At 36.5% G+C, this 11,041-nt stretch overlaps 1 protein-coding gene across 1 annotated transcript in view; it reads right to left on the bottom strand.

Annotated features, from left to right (window-relative positions):
* Positions 1 to 11,041, bottom strand: part of ADGRV1 (adhesion G protein-coupled receptor V1) — a 605,676-nt gene that overhangs the window by 294,999 nt on the left and 299,636 nt on the right. The window lies entirely within an intron of this gene.

The raw sequence follows: 11,041 nt of genomic DNA, 5'->3' as shown, positions 1-11,041 counted from the left end.
GATAGCATTAGGAGATATACCTAATGTAAATGATGAGTTAATGTGTGCAGCACACCAACATGGCACATGTATACATATGTAACAAACCTGCACATTGTGCACATGTACCCTAGAACTTAAAGTACAATAATTTTAAAAAAGAATATGAATAATTTCTTCTTTAAAATTCTGACTTTAAATTCAGGGTCTTGCTCTGTTTCCCAGGCTGGAGTGCAGTGGTGCAATCATAGCTCATTGCGGGCTCAAATTCCTGGACTCAAAGGATCCTCTAGCCTCAGCCTTCTCAGTAGTTGTGATTACAGGCATGTGCCCCATACCCAGTTCTGGTTTTGTTTTGCTTTAAGGAATTGAGAATATAGGAAGTGCTTATTTTCATGAGAAAATGGTGATAGGTTAGTTTCAGACTGCTAAGAATGTTCTTCATAAGAAAGCCTAAGATTTCTTTTAACTTCATTGTTTTTCTTATTCATTTAAACAGTTTTTTTTAATTGAATATCTAGTGTGAGCCAAAAGGCCTTTTATAAGTGCTAGAAACAGCAATGAACAAGACAGGCAATTCCTGATCTAATGGAGCTGACATTCTAGAAGCAGAAAGGGGAAAAGGGGACAGAATACAATATATGAACAAGAAAATTTAGATATTGATATGTGATATGGATAAACATAACAGTGATGAGACACCATGGGGGAGGGGCTTCTTGGGGAGGCCACTCTGAGGTGGTAACATAAGAGCTTAGTGTGAGTGAATGTTGTATAAATGGAAACACGGATGAGCAAAACACTGGGGCAGAAATTTCCAGGCTTAGGTATTAACTAGAACACAGCATGTAGGACAAGAAGAAGCTGGGCATATTTAAAGAACTGTGCCCACTGTGGCTGTGCTGGGTGAATGTGGAGGTGGTACAAGATGAGATCGGAGAATGGTCAGAGACTGATCCTGAGTAAGAGGGAGGTCAGAGTCCCTCTGTTATGTGCAATAGGAAGACATGGAAGGGTCTGAGAGAGAATGATTAGAGTCAATTTAGTCTTTAAAAGGACCACTCCTGCTGCTGAAAGGAGAACAGATTAAGGAGAAAGGGGTCAGGTTAAAACCATGGAGAAGAGTTTGGAGTCCATAAAAGAAGAAAGGTGGCTTAGGTTAGCAAGATAATGGTGACAATTGAGAGAAGAGATCACAAATGGGATAAACCCAAAAAATAGAGAGTAGAAAAGCATTTAATTCCCAAATATGGTTAACTGAAGTTTTTTTCCTTTCTTTTTTAAGAGACAAGGTCTTTATTACGCAGGCTGAAGTGCAGTGGCACGATCACAGCTCACTGCAGCCTCCAACTCCTGGGCTCAAGCAATTCTCCTGCCTCAACCTCCAGAGTAGCTGGGACTACAGGTGTGCACCACCACGTCTGGCTTTTTAAATTTTTTCTCTGAGCATTTTTTTAAAAGAAATCTATACTTTAGAAGTTTTTAAAAGTGCAAAAATTGAGAATTTGTACTCAAAGATTTTCATTCAACCTTGATCTCTGTCTTGCAGAAGAGTGAGAATCGGGGGGTGGGGCTTAGAGGTGCGCTCTGGAGTTATGGAATTTCTCAGTTTCCACATCAAACCCCATAAAATCACCGGCACACGCCATCACCTACAGATGAAATGTGACCACAAAACCCACTTGGTTGTTGATATTTGACATGTTTTTCAGTTTGGCAATAACATTCGCCCTTACAACCAAAATATAGTAGCTGAAACCAAGCTCCTTCCCACTCCTGGCAGAACACAGAGTGTATGTTCCCGGAAGGTGGTATTCAAATAGGGCTCTGCCAGAAGGGCAGTTCTAGACTGCACGCAAAGAATATGGAAAGGCTGCTTTGTCTTTATGACTGATGTTATTTTGGTCTTTTACCTTTTGGCATTGGATGTGATATAAAAAAGAATAGTCTCTTCCCTTGGGAGCTTAAAGCTCAGCTAGGCAGGTAGGCAACTACATAAAAGGCACTCTGTTGGTACAGTAAGCAGATAAAGCTCAGGAGATACAACTTCATGGGGTTGAGGTCAATGTAAATCTAAAAACCAATTTTATAAGGACCACTCATTTAAAAGTTTCACAGAAGAAAGCAAGATTTCAGAGAGTTACAAAGGAAACTAAAGAGAAGCCTACTAGCACGCTTGGTATAGTAACAGAGTGAATGCTAAAACTGTCTGCAAGAGGACTATGTCATTAGGCTCCATGGAAGTGGATGGAAAAAGGCTACCAGGGTGTCTGAGGGCTCCTCTGTAAAGGGGTGGAGAAGGGGTTATGGAAACACCTTTTGGAGATAGACTTACTTGATCTGAGACCTGGGGCAAGTCACAGAACTGTTTAGTGTCTCAGATTTCTTACACACAATGCAGAGGCAATAATATAAATACTGACTATGCCATAGAGTGCTGGAGTTAACGTATCAAGTGCTTATCACAGTTCTTCGCAGTACTGTTTCATTAAATAAGTGTCTCTGTATTTTCACAAGACCAGCGCTCTAGCCCTTCAGCTTTGGAGCCAAGTGTCTCTGTATTTTAAAATATAGGTCTATGTCAAATTTCAAATGTATACACACATATATACACAAGCTCACATCATATATATTTTTCTAGATAGGCACACATATATTTTATATATAATACATATATATATCTAATTTTTAAGGTTATAACAATTCAACACAAGCAATGAGGACACAAACACTTAGAAAATACTCAGATTAGGGAAAGAAACTCTTAAAAACTATAAACAAAATTACTGATGGTGTCTACAACAGATAATGCAGACCAACGGAAAAAAATTTCATGGTCTATATTATCTATAGTACAATGACAGGCACAGTTACAGGCTTGACAGAGCCAATTACTGAAAAAGGGTGGGGCCCCAAATTCTCTCCTCCCTTGCAGCTGATTTAAGAAAACCTGAAGCACAGAAAAGCAGACTCAGGGCTCAGGTTCTCCAGAAGGATTCCGTGTTCAACTCAGGGCAGAACCTGAAGTGCCTCTGCACATCGTGAGACAGCAGGAATCCTCCTTGCCCTCCTCTTCTGAAATCTCCTTCCCCAGATCTTGTGTTTTGTGCATTTGAACATGATCCACTATGTATCTTCTCAACAACGCTGCAAATCAGGCATTCTTATTATTTTCCTAGTGATTTTTTTTCCACTGTAGTTGACAGATGTTACCCCATCAGTCTCTCTAATTCCAAAACTGAGACGCTTCCCCCTACGCTCCATATTTGTTACAGTTATTTAGAGCACTCATTGAATATTCATAAAAACAACTTTTTTCATATGTTGATTTTGCCTAGTCAGAGACATCAAGGAAATCTTTTAAAAGTCAAGGATAGTTTATGTTACTGAAGCTGTAATAGATGGTTCCAAACCGGTATTTTTTTGGTAAAGTCTGGATTTGCCTCACAAATTTTCCTAGTAACAAAAGCCATGTTGCAAACATGATAATGTCACTGTAGCCTAATTCAGAATATTACTCACTCTTTCTGTTGCTTTGCTACTTCAGCACTTGGGAAAGTCTGAATTTCCCAGTATTGTGACCATGATACTATTTTTGTATCTTCAGTGTCCACTTATTTTCAATTTAGCGAGAACAGTCTATTTGAGCTGAATTTTGAAAGCTTGCTGAGGAAAAGGAATTTTATTTTATTATTATTATTTTTTTTTTTTTTTTTGAGGCGGAGTCTCGCTCTGTCACCCGGACTGGAGTGCAGTGGCCGGATCTCAGCTCACTGCAAGCTCCGCCTCCCGGGTTTACACCGTTCTCCTGCCTCAGCCTCCCGAGTAGCTGGGACTACAGGCGCCCGCCACCTCGCCCGGCTAGTTTTTGTATTTTTAGTAGAGACGGGGTTTCACCATGTTAGCCAGGATGGTCTCGATCTGCTGACCTCGTGATCCGCCCGTCTCGGCCTCCCAAAGTGCTGGGATTACAGGCTTGAGCCACCGTGCCCGGCCTTGATTTTATTATTAAGAGACTTTAAGAAAGACAAATTTGATACATAAAGGAAAATGCAGCCTTAAATAAAAAGAAAGCAAAAATAAAATAACATTTTTTTGGGGGGAGAATTCAATACCTTAATCAATATGCAAATTTCACTCTATTTTGAGTACCAAAATCATTGTAATACTCCAAAGCACACACTTGTGAATAGCATAACATTAATATTTTTGGTTGTAGAATGACTTATATAATTATTTGATAATTGCTAATTATAAATTTGTTTCATGATTGATTGCAAGTTTACATAAAGTTCAATAGTAACAATACCAAAAATACAAGGCTATCACAGAAATTTGGATTCAAGAAATGGAAAAAGAAAGATCAAACTAGAGTTCTAATTTTCTCCTAGATATAACGTGATTAGGTGAGGTGCACTAGCAGGGAGTCACTTGCCTAGACCTAAATAATTCAAATTAATCACAACATATAAATAAACACATGGATCAAAGAGAAACTTACTAATTCCTATCACCCTTTCAACAAACTTCAATAGGAAGTTCTCTTTCAAGGAAAGAAAATACCAGTGCAGGAGATGGGGGAGACCTGCCCCTTGGGTGGCAGCCCCAGGGGCCAGATTCCCTCCAGCAAACCTTCTATGATCAGAGTCGCCATAATTGTTCCCCACTTCCTGTGCTTTGATTGCCTTCTTCTTTCATTGACAAACTTCACAGCTGTGGTCTGATAGTCTCATCCATTTTCTTCCTACCCATTTACCCATTTACTCTTTAACTTTTTCTAATTTTCATTATCCCTCTCCAAGTTTCCAGGGACCTTGTTCTTGCCAAATTTGAGAATTAATCTCCTCATGATGCACAAATCCTTCCATTTGAAACATTTTTCCTTCCTTGGCTTCGAAAACTTTAACATTTTTCCAATCCTCTTGTAGTGATCCTTCTCATTCCACATAGCATGGTCTCTAAATACATGAGTTTTGGAGCCAGACACATCTGGCTTCAATTTCTTCTTCCTTCAATGTTCTACCTGTGTAGGTTATGGCAGGTAACTGAGTGTCCCTTAGTCTCTTTAGGGATGATAACAGTATCCACCTCATTTGGTTGTTACAAGAGTAAATAATGTAGTATGTGTAAATTACTAAATTCAGTGCCATAAAGTCCAGCCCTTAACGACATTAGGTATATGTATTCTATCTACACAGGCTCTCTACCCAACCTGTCTCAGAGAACCTATTTTAAAGTGTCAAGAAGTTCTACATTTATGTAGATAACATCTAAATCTCTATGCTATGGAATCCTTAAACCCTTCACGCTGAAAATTGCACATACCACTCTCCAACTATTAAACCTTTCCACTTTCCTATTTAAGTCAAATGAAACCACTAGTTTCACAATCACCTTAAAAATCTCTCTCATTTGGTGACAGAGTAAATTTTATTAATTCCTCATTTATGAAGCAACTTAGTATAGCAGTTTAAAAAAGGACTGGAGGCTGGCTGCTGTGTTCAAATACTAGCTCTGTTACTTACCACTATGTGACCTACGGCAGGTAATTCAACTCTTTATGTTGCAATTTCCTAATCTGTAAAATAAGAATAATACTAATACCTACCTCATAATCCCTACCTCTTGTAATATGTAATGAGTATTACATTAATGTTTAGTAAATAAAATTTGCAATGTGGCTTTTTTATTGTTTTAAAGACAGAAGACAAGAAAGTGCAGAAATTTAATAAAGAAAAATACAACATTTTTATTAGTCCTTATTCCTTCCTTTGAATTCTCATTGCCATTACCATAGTCTAAGCTCAGAACCCATCCTAACTGGATGATGGTAAAAGCAATCCACTAACCTCTCTACTCTCCCTAATTAGAGTCTCTTACCTTCTTTAATTCATTTTTCCTTTAATCTCTCATTGCCAGATTAATCCTTAAGAGCACTCCTTTCATATTGTGACTTTTTGGACTAACTCCATTGGTGACTTTCTAACTCCTCATGGTTCTCAGACAACGGGGAGCTGCCTCACCTGCAGTCAAAACTTACCTATTTCTCTGTGGGATCTTCAAGCCTTACTCAAGTGAAAGCAGCCAGGATCACTATAACCATGATGTCTTTGTTCTCGTTCTTTTCCTTGCCTAGAATGTGTCACATGCCAAGTCTTCAAATCTTATGCACTCTTCAATAACCAGGTCAGATTCCATTTCCTCCACAGAGACTCTGTAAGCTGGGATGCCTTATTCTCAGCCTATGTAGTACTACATAGTATACTACAGAGGAAGAGATTTTTTTCTCTTTATATACTTGGTTCTTACTATGAGGTTAGTGTTTTAGGTTATCATTTACATGCTTCGTGTGTGTGTGTATGCATCTTGCTTGGCATTTCTCATTGTACGGTCTCAATACTGCGCATATGATAGATGAGATGGAAGTGGTTGAGCTGCTCGATGAATAATGGTCTTGACCTGAGATGAGGGTTTGCTCAATTTTTTGGTTTTAATTTCACTATTGAATGTTGAATGGTCACTCAGTCATGAATGTAATAATATTTTCACCATACAGTGAGCATACCTAAATTGAGTCAAATAGTTTAATAAACTCAACTTAAATGTATATTCATATCTGTGTGCAGAATGTCTTTATTCATATTCACTAAACTAATCTCTACATGAAGAAAAGATGCAGTTAAATACCCCAATATCTACATAAAGACACAGTTAAATACAGTTAATTGTACAAAAAAAAAAAAAAAAAAGGCTTACATACTCAATACCTTTGTAGTAGGGCGAGGGCACCTACAAGATCTTGGTAGAAAAGAATGAACTTGGGGCAGGGGAACTAGTTATATCTTTTTTCTAGTAGCTTATTTTATGTCCAAAACAACACTGAGAAGTTTTGCAAATTTTCAAATGCTATGAGAATGACCAGAATAAAGGCCTTGTTCATACTCTAAATTATCTCTTAGTCCACTTGCCTAAGAACCTTTCCCTTTCTTAGAAAACAGAAAAAAAAGTCAGAAGGACACAGCAGCAGACTTTCATTAATTAGGGAAAGATACAAGTATGCAAGTCATTTTAAAGGCAGTAATATTTGAAATGAAACTAAAAAAAAAATACATGGGATTTCTTAAATAAAATTTCATACTAAGAAAAATAGCTTGATTATATGGATTTAGTAATAATAATAACGGCAACAGCAGCAGCAATAACAACCACTAGAGATGTTTTGGGGTCATAATATAGCTAATCTAATATCTTAACAAGTAGGATCTCGAAACCCACCACAGACTCACTGATGCACTATCTGAATTTTAACAAGATGCCTACATTGAAGTTTAGGAAACAATTCTTTGTTACTTTCTTGATCCATTTACATCTGCACTAACATATAATCATAAATGTTCTACTGAAAAATGACCCTCTGCTTCTCAATTTCCTAATCTTCAAAGCAAGATTTAATTTTGATCCTTGTACTTAAACTCCTACATACTTTTTCTTTTCAGCAAAAAATGTAGAAACGACAAAGGATATTCTGGTTAGTAAGTGATTAGCAAAAACTTCCAACTAAGGAAAATTCTGTTCTGACTAATGAACATTTTACCATCTCTATCCTACTCTGCTTCAGTTAAAATATGCTTATTACATATGTGTCTTCAAGCCTTACTCACACAATGACTTTCTTGTGTTGGCAATCTCAACAAAACAGCACAAGCTGCTGGAACAGAAACCAGGATTCATAGTATCCAGAAGGAGCCAACATTTGGGAAGTCACACAGGACTTCTGCCTTTAGTCATGCACGATCAAAGATTCCCAAAGATGCTAGATACTCAAAGCGAGAATGACATAATTCCAGATTAAAGCAGAAGTTTTTCGCAAGGGTGTCTGAGTAGGATCCTTCCTGGGAAACAGGACATTGCAAAATGACATCCCAAAATGTTGCAGAATGAGAAGTGGACAAAGGGCAGTAAGAGTCCAACTTTTTTAAATTCCAGAGACTAGGCCCCTAAGCTATAGTCTTGCTGGTAAATGTACACACTTACACACATCATTTCTAGATGAATTTGCTATTTAGTTTCAGAAAATACGTTTACGCTGTACAAATAACAAACCATAGAGAAGAGAAACAAATCTTTTCCCTTGTTAAGTATTATTAATCAGAGTAAATACAGTTCTATCTTATCATCATGTTTTCTATGAGGAAACTTCTGTTCTTTTTTTAGATTTGGAAGATTGCTTTTCCTGACAGAACCTCCAGAACTGAGAACGCTGAACTGCAAACTTGCCCTTTGTGACTAGTTGTTTACCAGCCTTATCGGGGCACACATGGGTTGGCAATGTGATTCAAAGATAAAAATCCCAAAGATATAATTAGATGTGTTTCTCAGAAATATCACCCAATACCATGCAAATTTGTTTGCTGTTTTTTCACATCATACTTGAAGAGCTCTACAATTTCTTGCCATTTAATCATTTTCATTTATATAAGTGAGAAAAAAATAACTTGGTATTGAAAAAATATGTATGTTTTTTGATAAACTGAAAATAGAGACCTCTATCTCAAAGCTTCTGTGACATATTAATAAACACATTTTTCTGTATCAATAACACACTTAATGCTCATAAATATAGTGATGAAAGTGATTTTATGTCCCTGAATTTGAACATATATAAGCAGTAGAAAGATATATTGAAACCAGTGGAGTACAATCTTTTCTTATGGCACTTTTGCATTTAATTAAATTCTGAATAAAGAGGATAAAAAGACAAAGGTAGGAAACCACAAATATGTATTTGCTATGCTGCAGACAAATATCCTCTAGTTCAGTTAAAGAAGTACTATGAAAGCATCTCTCAAATTTTTTACTGAATGCTGTCATGGCTAAAGGGAGACTGGCAAATTTAAGGGAGAAAAATAAATCTTCTACTGCCACCTACTGGTATTTTATAGTCGATGATTTTCAAAGGAGCTATAGTGACAAACTCCAGATTAAAGCAAAATCTTGATTTTTAAAGCAGGAATCATCTTTGGATTTGTATCTATATTCCTCTAATCATGAATATACACACACACACACACACATACATACATACACACATACACACAATAAATTATGGTTATAATAGTCTACATATTTCTAGAAGTGGAAAGTAGAGCTGGACGAGCATATTTTCCTGACTTTCTGATTCCATTATACCACATTGCTCCAAAAGGAAATCCAGGACTATCGCATTTCCATTCTTCCCTTCTCCACAAAAGCCATTCTACTTAGTCCTAGTTCATTAATAAAGATTTGAAAATGAATGGTCTTGGTAGACTTGTCTGCAAAGTATTCACAACTCAAACACTCTAGGTCAGCTACAGAATTTTCCCTCTTAGCTAAAGAACCATAGGCCAAGCCTGTATTTTTTGAAGACTTCTCTAGAGTTAACTCAATCTCCAAAAATGACAATATAACATTGACAGCGGATCCCAAATGAAAGATCCAAGTCTGGAACTGTAATAACTCCTGTTGGAAGATTCTATAACTGGAGCTATAAACATGACTTTAAAATTTATATAGGGTGGGGGCCCAACTTACTGTAGTCAGCTTCTTGTTTTGGGGGCCTAAGAATTTTTTAAAGCCTTAGCTAAAAGGTTTTAAGGGAGATAACTATTCTTCTTAACTCAGAGGGTATTTTTAAATCTAAGTAGATAAAGCATTTTGAAATAAATTATTTTCTATCAATAATATACCAATTCTTCCTGCCAAAAATGAGATATGAAAATACTTTAGTTATTTCATGTCACAAGTCATACATTACATGATTTTTCATGCTACATTGTTTCATTTATTCTAAAAATATACTGAAAAACATGGATATGACTAACCGTTTTCTCCAAAATCAATGTTAAATACAACATGAATCAAAAGTCAATGCTTCAACATAGAAATCCTGGTTTTGTCTTTCACATCCCTAGACATGAGCAAATTTGTCTGCTAGGACACTGAAGAGTTGTCTGTAATTCTATAGTGCTATAATTAAGTCTTGCACAAATTCTGCTGCCAAGAAATCACCAGAGTGGGTAGTGAATACAGCCAAGTAAACTCTAATTATGGAAGGCGGGTTTTCTAATATATTAGATTCAAGAAGCAAAGGCGAGATCAAACAGCTAAGGCAGGTTACAAAGGCAATATAAATAGCCTTATGAAATTCAAAGCAAGCACCTTTGGTAACCACTGCTACTTCTCATAGCTCATAGGGCCTTCAAAAACCCAATCAGAGACCTCTGTGTAGAATCCAGCACTTAATTATTCCCTGAAAAATAGAGTGTGGAATTTATAGGCCATTTTCACTCCTAGAACAAAAAAGTGTGACAGAATCCCAATGTTTAAGATAATTTTCCATTTTATATTTCAGCTCCACCACAAATGCTATTTTTTTCAAGTTCTATCCAGAGTTCAATAAATGCACTTTAGCATTCTAAAAAAAGTATGCAAATCATGTCTACAGCACAATAAATGCACACAAATTGAATACACACATATGACCAGCACCCAATCAATAGAGTATTGTCTGCATTGCAGTAGTGTCTCCCCACCCAGAAGAGTGCGATTTTCTAATTTTATAAAACAATATTAAAAAGCATCTCAATAAGAACATTATATAGAATATTCTTTCTGCCTGGATCTATAATTTCAGCCTTAAAGTAGAAGTAATTATGCTTTTTTTCCTTTGCCTATATAAATGTCTAGACCCTTTTTAGTCCTTATCAACAAACTGAATTTTCACTCATTTGAGTCCCAGCTCAATATTATCTCCTCTATGAAGACTTTCTTGACCTTCAGAGAAAAATGAAAAAAAAAAAATGACTTAAGCCTTCACCTATTTTCACAGAGTAGTTTGCAAATGGTCTATGTTCACACATCACACTGAATTATAGTTACTTATATGTACATCTGCCTTTCTAGACTATAAACACTGTAAGGATAGAAAAAGCATCTAATTTCATCTTTTGTTCTGGTTTCTGTGCTTTGCACGGTGCTTTAAACTAGATACTTTAAATTAACATTGCTAATAAGTCAATGT

This window comes from Colobus angolensis, unplaced genomic scaffold, assembly GCF_000951035.1.
Source record: "Colobus angolensis palliatus isolate OR3802 unplaced genomic scaffold, Cang.pa_1.0 Scaffold23, whole genome shotgun sequence".
In the NCBI taxonomy this organism is placed as follows: Eukaryota; Metazoa; Chordata; class Mammalia; order Primates; family Cercopithecidae; genus Colobus; species Colobus angolensis.
This window is presented reverse-complemented; position numbering and strand designations above follow the sequence as displayed.